Source organism: Danio rerio, chromosome 11 (genome assembly GCF_052040795.2).
Source record: "Danio rerio strain M-AB ecotype USA chromosome 11, GRCz13ab, whole genome shotgun sequence".
NCBI lineage: Eukaryota > Metazoa > Chordata > Actinopteri > Cypriniformes > Danionidae > Danio > Danio rerio.
The window spans coordinates 3,039,337-3,049,826 of record NC_141031.1 but is presented as its reverse complement, the minus strand read 5'-3'; the positions used below and the strand labels follow the sequence as shown (position 1 = coordinate 3,049,826).

The window sequence follows — 10,490 nt, the reverse complement described above, 5'->3', positions numbered from 1 at the left end:
TTTAGGGGTGTCAATAATTTTGATCACAAGACCAAATTTATCTGGAAGATTTACACTTGATTTACCAGGCCAATGCTCTACTTTTCTTAAGCCTTTTGTCTGTTTTACACTTGACTTTTCCTCTCTCTTCGACTGAGCCTCCAGCTTTGTTTTCAGTGGAGAAGTCACTTGTAAACAGTCTAGAAGCGAGTGATCAGCGCGAACCCATCCGCCGGTCCCCCTGTGGAGATCTCGATGAGCCCTGGCCTCCATCTCTCATTATCACCCTCAGCAGAGCCCGAGCCACAGGACACAGGGTTTACATCCACAGCCAAAGGGGCGACACGGCCAAAAAACTGCAGATGTGCCACCGCAACATACACAGAGATCAATGAGAGGCTTGTGCAAATGTGGCCTGCAGAGAATATTAAGCATTTCCTGGCAGGGCTGGCGCTTGTAGACTAAAGCTGTGCACTTAAACAGCACCTATGTCCCGGTGTCCTGACATTTTAACCTACACATCAAATTATACCAACAGGTCAGGGAGGTTGGGGTTAGGGATTAGATAAGATAGGATGATAATACAGCTTTATATCTCGCTATTCTACATTAAAATTCACACTGGTAGCCAAATCTGATGTGTAGCATATTGCGTCATCAAAACATGCTACCTTGTTTTTGAATGGGAGTTGGGACAATCTGACAAGGTAAGACAAATCAACAAAACACCAGACTTTTTTTCTTTGACCAATAGCACGTCGCTGATGCAATAAAGCCACGCCCCCATTTTCTCTTGCTTTAAATTTCAAGGCCATGCTGAGTCTCCATTGAGAAGTCATTTGTAGTACTGCATGTAGAGGTTTTAGAGCAGTGGTGCTCAAGCCTGTTCCTGGAGATCGACCTTCCTGCAGATTTTAGCTCCAACCTTGAACAGACACACCTAAACCAATTCATTTAGATCTGAATTACACTTGATAATTACAGGCAGGTGTGTTTGATATGGGTTGCAACTGAAATCTGCAGGAATGTACTGTAGATCTCCAGGAACAGGGTTGGTCACCACTCTTTTAGAGCATGTGATTGGCTATGGTTTCTCAGTAGCGGAAGTCATCATATAGGTAATGGTAGAACGCAGTGAATAGGAAAAAGCACAACAAATAATTTGTCTACGATCCTATTTGCTGAAATAATAAAAGAAAAACTCCATAATGGTGTTATCAAGACTTTTAGAAAAAGGAAAAAAGTAGTGTGAGACTGAAAACGGCAGCCAGAAGAGAGAACAACGGCAAATTTACGGTCGCACTTCCATACACTCTGCATTACAAACACTTGCACAAGCCGTTATTTATGTTTTTTTTTTGTAATTTGAGGCAAAGATGAAATAATACACAGGTAAATACCTGCTTGATCTCACGAGGAAACTTTGTTTTTTCACAGATCCATTCATTCATTTTCTTGTTGGCTTAGTCCCTTTATTAATCTGGGGTCGCCACAGCGGAATGAACCGCCAACTTATCCAGCAAGTTTTTATGCAGCGGATGCCCTTCCAGCCGCAACCCATCTCTGGGAAACATCCACACACACTCGTACACTACGGACAATTTAGCCTACCCAATTCACCTGTACAGCATGTCTTTGGACTGTGGGGGAAACCGGAGCACCCAGAGGAAACCCACGCGAACGCAGGGAGAACATGCAAACTCCACACAGAAACGACAACTGAGCCGAGGATTGAACCAGCGACCCAGCCACCTTCTTGCTGTGAGGCGAATGTGCTACCCACTGCGCCACTGCGTTGCCTTTTTCACAGATTTTATGTTTAATTTGCATTGAATAAGCATTATAGACATAAAAATTACATGTTAGAGGGTTTGGGATGAGATAAAGGTTAAAATGATCGAAAATTATTTTTGAATGAGATGCTAATGGTCTAATCAGATTGAATGATTTATGCTAAGCTAAGCTAAAAGTGCTCCCAATGGACTTGGAGATCGGCTGAATGGATTAAAAAATGGTAAAACTCAACTGTTTAATACAGGGGAGTCATATAATAAGCCTTTTTTAATAATTGGAGTGTTCCTTCAACTTTTATTTAACAAACTAAAACAGGGGTAGGGGAACCAATGGCTCTAAAGCCACATGGCTCTTTGATAAAATAAAATATGTGGCTCTATGGCCAGCTCTTTCCATTCAATAAAATGTTAAAACTGTCACTAAAAATCAGTTTCCTATTGAAAATACAATAAAAATTACATTTTTATTGTATTTTTTGTACAGCAAAATGAATAAAAATAAAAGGACATTTCAATGCGCTTGAGATTTTTGTTTCACAATTTCAACACATTTTTTTTTCAATTTGCATTGAATAAAGCGCAATAAAAACTAAATTTATGTTATTGTTTGCTATGAGATAGGGGTGATCTCTTCCTTTAAACTGGAGATTTATAAAGAGGCTGTTTGTGATGTCGGATGTTAGTGAAATGTGAATGGTGCTTCACAGACTGATGCCACTCGTCCATCATCTCCATCAGTCCTCCTGAGGAAAAGAAGACAAGCACAGCCTCGGCAGTTAATGATGATGATACACACGTGAAAACGAAGATGTATGGCTGCCGCGGGTTTTTCCGTATAGCTTTATCTCCCTCTGCGCTCTGTAACATCATCATGAGTCCGTGTTCAAGCAGCGTCGATATCAAGTTGTTGCAAACACCGTTGTTGTTGCCGTTTTGTTTTGCAAGTTTAAACTTCGACATTTTCAGTCCCATCCGCAGGGAAAGAGAACGCCGGATCAATCCCTACTAGAAATGTCACATCCGAGTCTTTTATCAACATTAGGCAGGAAAATATCACGGCTTCTGTGATGAATAAGCTTTTTCATTTATGCTCTGAACAGCGTGAAACATCATAGCTGTAGTTAATATTTCATTTATATGTGATCCCGGACCACAAAACCTGTCATAAGTGTAATCCTTTAATTTATATGTATAAAAAAAGAAGCTTCCCATTGCTGTATGGTTTAGGATATGACTATATTTGACACTAGAGAAAATGTGAGGGTTTAAAAAAGTAAACACAAAGGAAAAATAAGCTTTGAAGTTGTTTAAATTAAGTGTTTAGCAATGCATAGAACTAAACAAGAATTCAGTTTTAACACATTTACAGTACAAAATGTAAAGCATGTCTTGATGGAACGTGATCTATACTAAAAGTATGTTGTAACGAGGACGTAAACAACGGGAAATGCAATTTGGCGCCGCTAACAATTAAGCAACAAATTCATATTTAAAGGTGCAGTAGGTGATCTTCCACAATGCTAACAGCTTAGCATAAATCTCTGAATCACCAGCCCTCCCCTTGTCGTCTAGAGCCACGCCTCCTTAAACACGAGCACTGCAAAAGAACCCTCTCTCATGTTAAAAGCGACTAGTGCTTGTCCGGCGGCGTGCAAGCCAAACTGACATGCGATTTCAGAGTGAATATTAGAGTTGCATGGTAAACAATATAGGGAGAGACCAGGCGGAATAGCGCTATTTACTTGTGTTTTGTTGTTAAACTAATTAAAATCTACATTATCGATGCTGAAAAAGTCCCTTATGAAACTGAAAATAGTATTATCAATCTTTCATCAGAAGATTTTAGTGGCTGAACAACACTTCTGTGAAGATATAACCCATTTTTAACAACAACATGTAACGTTACATCAGCTTTGCGTGAAGCTAAAACAGTTTTAAAGCAGAACAAGACCTGTCTAAGAGAAATCCTTCAGACATTGTGTTATCCTTTCTCCAGCGTGCACAGGTAACTCCAAACAGGCGATCGGTAAAAACCTGCTGAATCAAAACTTTTTAAAAACCTGAATCATTCAGGTTTTTAAAAAGTTTTGATTCAGCAGGTTTTTACCGATCACCTGTGTGCTCGCTCTCATGAACGCGCGGCGGTTGGCGGAGCTGCGTCCAAAAGGCTGCGCAATTGTTTAAATCCGCATTTGCTGACAGACAGATTGGGCTACTAATCGGAATTATGAGAGATGTCGGTCCAACTCGATTTAATTGGATGAACATTTTTTTGTTTTATGCCTTACCCAAAATATAAGAGAGGGTGCTCGCTGCAGAGCCATTTGAGGAGAGCTGAGCTCCAGCGAGGGGGAGCATGAGCTGTCGCTCCTCCTCCTGTAAGCTGTTTTAATGCGTACACCAACCCCACCCCTAACCCTACCCCCAGTGACATCACTCGTAGAAGAAGTGCAAAAAAGGTGGAGCTCAAGCTTAAGCTCCCCCTCGCTGGAGCTCAGCTCTCCTCAAATGGCTCTGCAGCGAGCACCACTTGAAATATAAAAGTACATATAAACACATTTAGATCATTTACTTTAATCATTACTATTAGACTGTGAAGAGACTTTCAACCAGCACAACAACACATGCTTCTGAAGACAATCACCGACTGCACCTTTAAACCCCTGTAAACACCCACAATCTTCACCAGCGCTGCTGTGTCTCTCTATGTGGACGCTTTTCCTGCGTTCTATATCTCAAATAACACTCGCAAAAGAAATGTGAATGTTTCATATTACTTACACATGCTTATTCCGAATATACGCGAAAGATACTTGTCGGATTTTATTGTAGAGAGCAGGCGTGAGGTTCAGCTGTGTGCTCTTTATTTTCTGTCTGATTCAGGCTCAAACTGATACGGTTAACAGCTACTCTGACTGACTGTATTTACACAACAACAAAGCACATGCTAGTAGAGGCGTGACTCTTCCTGATGTCGTGGGGCTGATCACAACCAAGCCTTAAAATTATACTCTGGACCCTTTAATATTAATCTTGAATAAAGCGCTATAGACATAAAAATGACTTTTTATAGGGTTTTGAATGAGATAAGGTTGAAAATGGGTGCTAATGGTCTAATCAGATTCAATGATGTATGCTAAGCTAAGCTAAAAGTGCTCCCACTGGACCTGGAAATTGGCTGAATGAATTAAAAAATGGTCAAACTCAACTGTTTAATATAGGGGAGTCAAAAAAATCTGCCCTTTTTAAATCAATTGACTTTTCCTTTTAGCATTATTGAAGATGTGGAGATGAATGAGATTTTTGTTTCACAATTTCAACACGTTTTTTTATTCAATTAGCATTAAATAAAACGCTATAAAAACTAAATTTACTTGTTATTGTTTGCTATGAGATAGGGGTGATCTGTTTCTTTAAGATTGGGGATTTATAGAGAGGCTATCTTTGATGTAGGATGTTAGTGAAATGTGAATGGTGCTTCACAGACTGATGACACTCGTCCACCATCTCCATCAGTCCTCCTGAGGAAAAGAAGACAAGCCTCTCTATAAATCTCCTTAAATCTCACTCTTCCTGGTGTCATGGAGCTGATCACAACCAAGCCTCAAAGTTATACTCTGGATCCTTTAATATTATACTGATTTAATAATAAACTCAGACCTGAGCGATGTGTGTGACTTCATTCTCCATGAGGCGTCTTTAAGCTGCCGTTACCAAACAAGCCTTTATAAGAAGTATTAAATATGTTTCAGTAGTTCAGTGCTTTCTTCGTCATTTCATTGTTCAGATTGTTTTCCCAGAGATGGCTTGCGGCTGGAAAGGCATCCGCTGCGTAAAAACTTGTTGGATAAGTTGGCGGTTCATTCCGCTGTGGTGACCCCGGATTAATAAAGGGACTAAGCCGACAAGAAAATGAATGAATGAATGTTCAGATTGTTTTATTTTTGTGGTTGTATTGTTTGGGTTTTTTACCAAAATCTGGTTTAATCCCTTGTCAGCAGCTCCTTTAGAAATATTGTTCCCCAAAAAACATGACAATGTGTTCAACATTTATTTTCCCCGCTGTAAAATTTACATTAAAAAAAGTCATTTTGAAAAGTCATGTTAAAAGAACTTTAATAAAGTTAGTTGAATTAAATACTGCTGATTCCCAGGGTTGTGGCTGGAAGGGCATCCGCTGCGTAAAAATGTGCTGAATAAGTTGGCGGTTCATTCCGCTGTGGTGACCCCGGATTAATAAAGGGACTGAGCCGACAAGAAAATGAATGAATGAATGAATGAATGAAATACTGCTGATATATTCAAATGCCGTTTTTGAATTGTTGATCGAATGTGCATTATTTGTCAGTGTTCTTGTACAAGATTTAAATTGAAAATGTTGGTTTTTGACAATTGAGTACAATTATTAAAATAAAACCATAAGCAAATTTCATTTCGAATCTAATTCACACACTTTCAAGGGCTGGCATTTGATTTTAAGTACTTTCCAGGTCATGAATTGCATACCATTTCACTTACACGTACAGTGGAAAACAAATAAGCATCGAACACAATTTTATCAGAAAACATTTTTTATAAAGATGACTTGAAATTTTCCCCAGATGTTGGTAACAACCAAAGAAATGCATATATGTAAAGAAAACAAATCTAGTTTACAAATGAAGTTAGCGTAGGGCCAGACGGAATCTGCGAACATTTTTTGCTATTTCTGCAGAGAATTTGGGTAAAAATCTGCGGACTTCTGCGGAATTATTTTGGGAGTATCATACAGCGAGTATCATAAGTAAAACCTTAATATATGAAATAAAAAGTAATAAATTACTGAATAAAAACTGAATAAATTCAGATTTACACATTTACTCAAGTAAATAAACAGAATAAATGATGTTCTAAAAATCGGCAGAAATCTGCGGAATTCTGCGGAAAATCGGCAGAAAATCTGCAGAATTCTGTGCGCGCAGATTCTGTGTGGGCCCTAGTTATGCGTAATAAAATGAAATGATGCAGGGAAAAAGTATTGAACACATGAAGAAAGGGAGGTGTAGTTCGGCAGTGAAGGCCCAGACAGCAGCTGAAATCTCTCAGTAGTTCTTCAGCAAGCCTCTGCCCTTCCTCAGTGTAAATGAATATCAGCTGCTTCAGTCCAACATCTGCATTAACAGGAGATGAAGATGAAACCAGAGTGGACATTTCAGCAAGACAATGATCTAAAACACAGTCGAGGAGACTCTCAAATGCTTTCAGAGAAAGAAAATCAAGCTGTGGATTTATTATACAAATTAAAAAATGTAAGATTTTCTCAGTTTTTCTTATGTTTTTTTGACAGTTGAGTACAATTGTTAAAATAAAACCATAAACATATTTTATTTCAAATAATTGACTCACTATTAAGCGCCTGCATTTGTTTTTAAGTGCTTTCCAGGTCTTGAGTCCATGTGTCTAAAGTTCAAGTACGTTCAAGAAGAAGTGTGTGCAAAGAAAAAAAATCAAAAACAAGAAAATCCGTTTGAATTCTTTCTTTATTTCTCTTAAGGAACAACCGCGACGTCTTTAAATAAAACCTGTACAGTATTTACAATCAAGTATTTTACACCCAGTTTGGTCACATGCACGTGTAACAAAAAAATCAAAGTCTGTGTACAATCATTTACAATCCTCAGGAGGAGTCAGTGTGATAAAGGCACCTGTAGCCTCAGCTGTATAGAAACGCCCTGCTTGTTTTAATCGCCTACCTGGGACGCCAGGTCACTAGAAAGCACCAGTTGTTTTATTTAACCACAAAGAAAGTGCATAAGCAGCGTTCTGTGATGGCATGATGTTGCAGACGCTGGAAGGTAAGGCGTAAGGCGCATCGCAGCTGGCGAAACTCACCTTTGGCATTACAGGAGCCGCAGGTTAGCGAAATATGCTGACAAATAAACAGGTGTGTGTGCGCGTAAAGCTTCTACAGCACATCTACGCCATGCATCACTGGCCTACAAGAGAAAACGAAGAGTTCACACACAAAAACTCTAAACTTTTCTTCTAAATGAGCATTTTTCTCAAGCTCTGATGGGTGGGTTCAGGGCCGGAGTGGGACTCTTTTTCAGCCCTGGAGTTTCAAGCCTCAGACCGGCCCACCTCAGTTCACCACTGACTATATTAAAATAAGGTTATTTCCAATTCAGTTTCTAATTACACTATCACGTCTTTTTTTTGAGAAAACAGCACTTTTAGAACTTCAAATGTTCAACAACCCTAACAGTATTATGTCTTAACAATAAAAATGAAAAAAAAAAAATTGTTACTCAGACGAGGATCGAACCCAGGTTGGCCGCGTCATAATCTAACGTACTAACCGCTGTACCACAAAAGCTGCACGTTCAATAGCGACTTATCTAGTTATATCATCATTAACTTGCATCCTGCTCACGAGGCTACGTGAAAATAGATAAAAAGAGCAGAGCTGCGGTAAAATAATGAATAAGAAGGCTGTGGTCAAGTAAATAAATAAATTATTTTTAAAAAGTGTGACTGCTGAGAGCAACCGATTCTGGAACTAGGGACACCGACCCTCGCGACCAAAAAACGGACCGGCCCACCGGGAATTCTCCCAGTCCTCCCGATTAGCCAATCCGGGCCTGGGTGGGTTTAGCAATTTCACTCTTATGGTGATGAATAGGGTGTTTTTGTAGCCTGTAAAAGTGAAACGACTTTAAGAAGATTGAGGGGAAAATGCTTGTTTTTGAACGAATGACATTTAGAGGTTTTTGCATCTGAACTCTTCAGGTATAAGCACCGTAAGGACTAAACGTACCACTGGTCAAACTACTATCTTGAATGCGTTAAAAAAGACACACTGAAAGTGGATTGTTCACCTAAAAATGAAACATTCATGTTAATTAAAGCACCCACAGGTCATCCTGGATGACTTTTTTTTTTTGTAAGTAGAACATTAAAGAAGAGTTTGAGCTGAATCTGTGGTTCATATAATGATAGTGAATGGTGACCGGTTTTTACATAATAGAACAAACTAATACAAATGATACCGAACCAAAAACAGATACCAAACCAATACTTGTGGTTCCTGAGGACACACTGAGCTTTACATGATCACTCTGTGTAAGACACTGAACATTCATTCAATCATTTTCTTTTCGGCTTAGTCCCTTTATTAATTCGGGGTCGCCGCAGCGGAATGAACCGCCAACTTATCCAGCAAGTTTTTACGCAGCGGATGCTCTTCCAGCCGCAACCCATCTCTGGGAAACATTCACACACACTCATACACTACGGACAATTTAGCCTACCCAATTCATCTGTACTGCATGTCTTTGGACTGTGGGGGAAACCAGAGCACCCGGATGAAAACCCGTGCGAACGCAGGGAGAACATGCAAACTCCACACAGAAACGCCATCTGAGCTGAGGCTCGAACCAGTGACCTTCTTGCTGTGAGGCGACAGCACCACCGCTTCGCCGAAACTGAACATCATTTAAAATAACATTAGCTTTAATCCACGGCCTGGATATCAAACAGGCTCATTTGTCATTAAAGCAACAGGACTACATTCACACAGAGATCTGTTTGACCAATAAAATTGTTAATAACGTTCAATCTCTTACACAGAACAATTACTTCATATCACAACACATCAGTGCATCATTAGGGGCCATGATTATTGATTTGGAGTTGTTTATATGTGGTTATTTTTAATCTTAAAACAAAAACGGTCACCATTCACTGCCAGTATACACTGCCGGGCAAAAGTCTCGTCGTCGATCTCAGTTAAAAGAGCAACCAATAATAACTCCTCATACTTCAGCCTCAACATCAAAGCTCCTGAAAGTAAAGAAGGTCAAGGTGCTCCAGGATTGGCCAGCCCAGTCACCAGACATGAATATTATTAAGCATGTCTGGGATAAGATGAAAGAGGAGGCATTGAAGATTAATTCAAAGAATCTGGAACTCTGGGAGTCCTGCAGGAACGCTTTCTTTGCCATTCCAAATGACTTTATTAATCAGTGATTTGAGTCAGAGATGTATGGATGCAGTCCTCCAAGCTCATGATGGAGTCAGACACAATATTCATTCTGTCTCCACTGCAGCAGGACTTTATATTCTATACTGGACATTATTTCTGTTCAGTGATGAGACTTTAGTCTGAGCAAAGTCAGACCTTACTGTCCTAATGAAATCATTCAAAATCAGGGCATGATCATATTTTATTGTGGTAAAATAAGTGTAATCTAGAGGCCTTTGCCTTTCATATAAGCCACTTCTGATACCAAATGATCAAGTAGTAGTAGTCAAGTTATTATTAGTTGTTCCTAAAACTGTCATAGGCGACAAGACTTTTGTCAGGTAGTGTATAAATCCCGAAGCACCACAAATTCAGCTCAAAATCTACTGAAGAAGAAAAAAATCATGTTGGATGACTTGTCGGTCAGTAAATAAACATGAAAATGTGATTTTTGAGTGAACTATCCCTTTAAGACTGCTAAAACGTGATCTTTAAGTAAAGCACCAGGATTTGCAGGCCACTGACTGGCATGGCTGTGAAAAGCATGTATCTGTCAGTCTCAGAAACAGCAAAGAGACGGGGAAAAAGAGGGAAAGAGAAAAGCTGAAATCATCAGTGCAGTTGATGTGTTGTTATGGAACTGTATTCGCTAACCAATTTCACAGTCTTTAAGTCTTAGCAACACATTTTGATTGGAAAGAACATCACAAATGTAG

The 10,490-nt window shown here is 39.4% G+C and overlaps 1 long non-coding RNA gene across 1 annotated transcript; it reads left to right on the top strand.

Moving 5' to 3' along the window:
• The first annotated feature begins 1,339 nt into the window (after positions 1-1,339).
• On the top strand, positions 1,340-6,021 carry LOC147834617 (uncharacterized). The gene is made up of 3 exons (XR_015502240.1): positions 1,340-3,798; positions 3,846-4,077; positions 4,317-6,021. It is a non-coding gene; the product is annotated as an uncharacterized LOC147834617 (long non-coding RNA).
• The last annotated feature ends 4,469 nt before the right edge of the window (positions 6,022-10,490 follow it).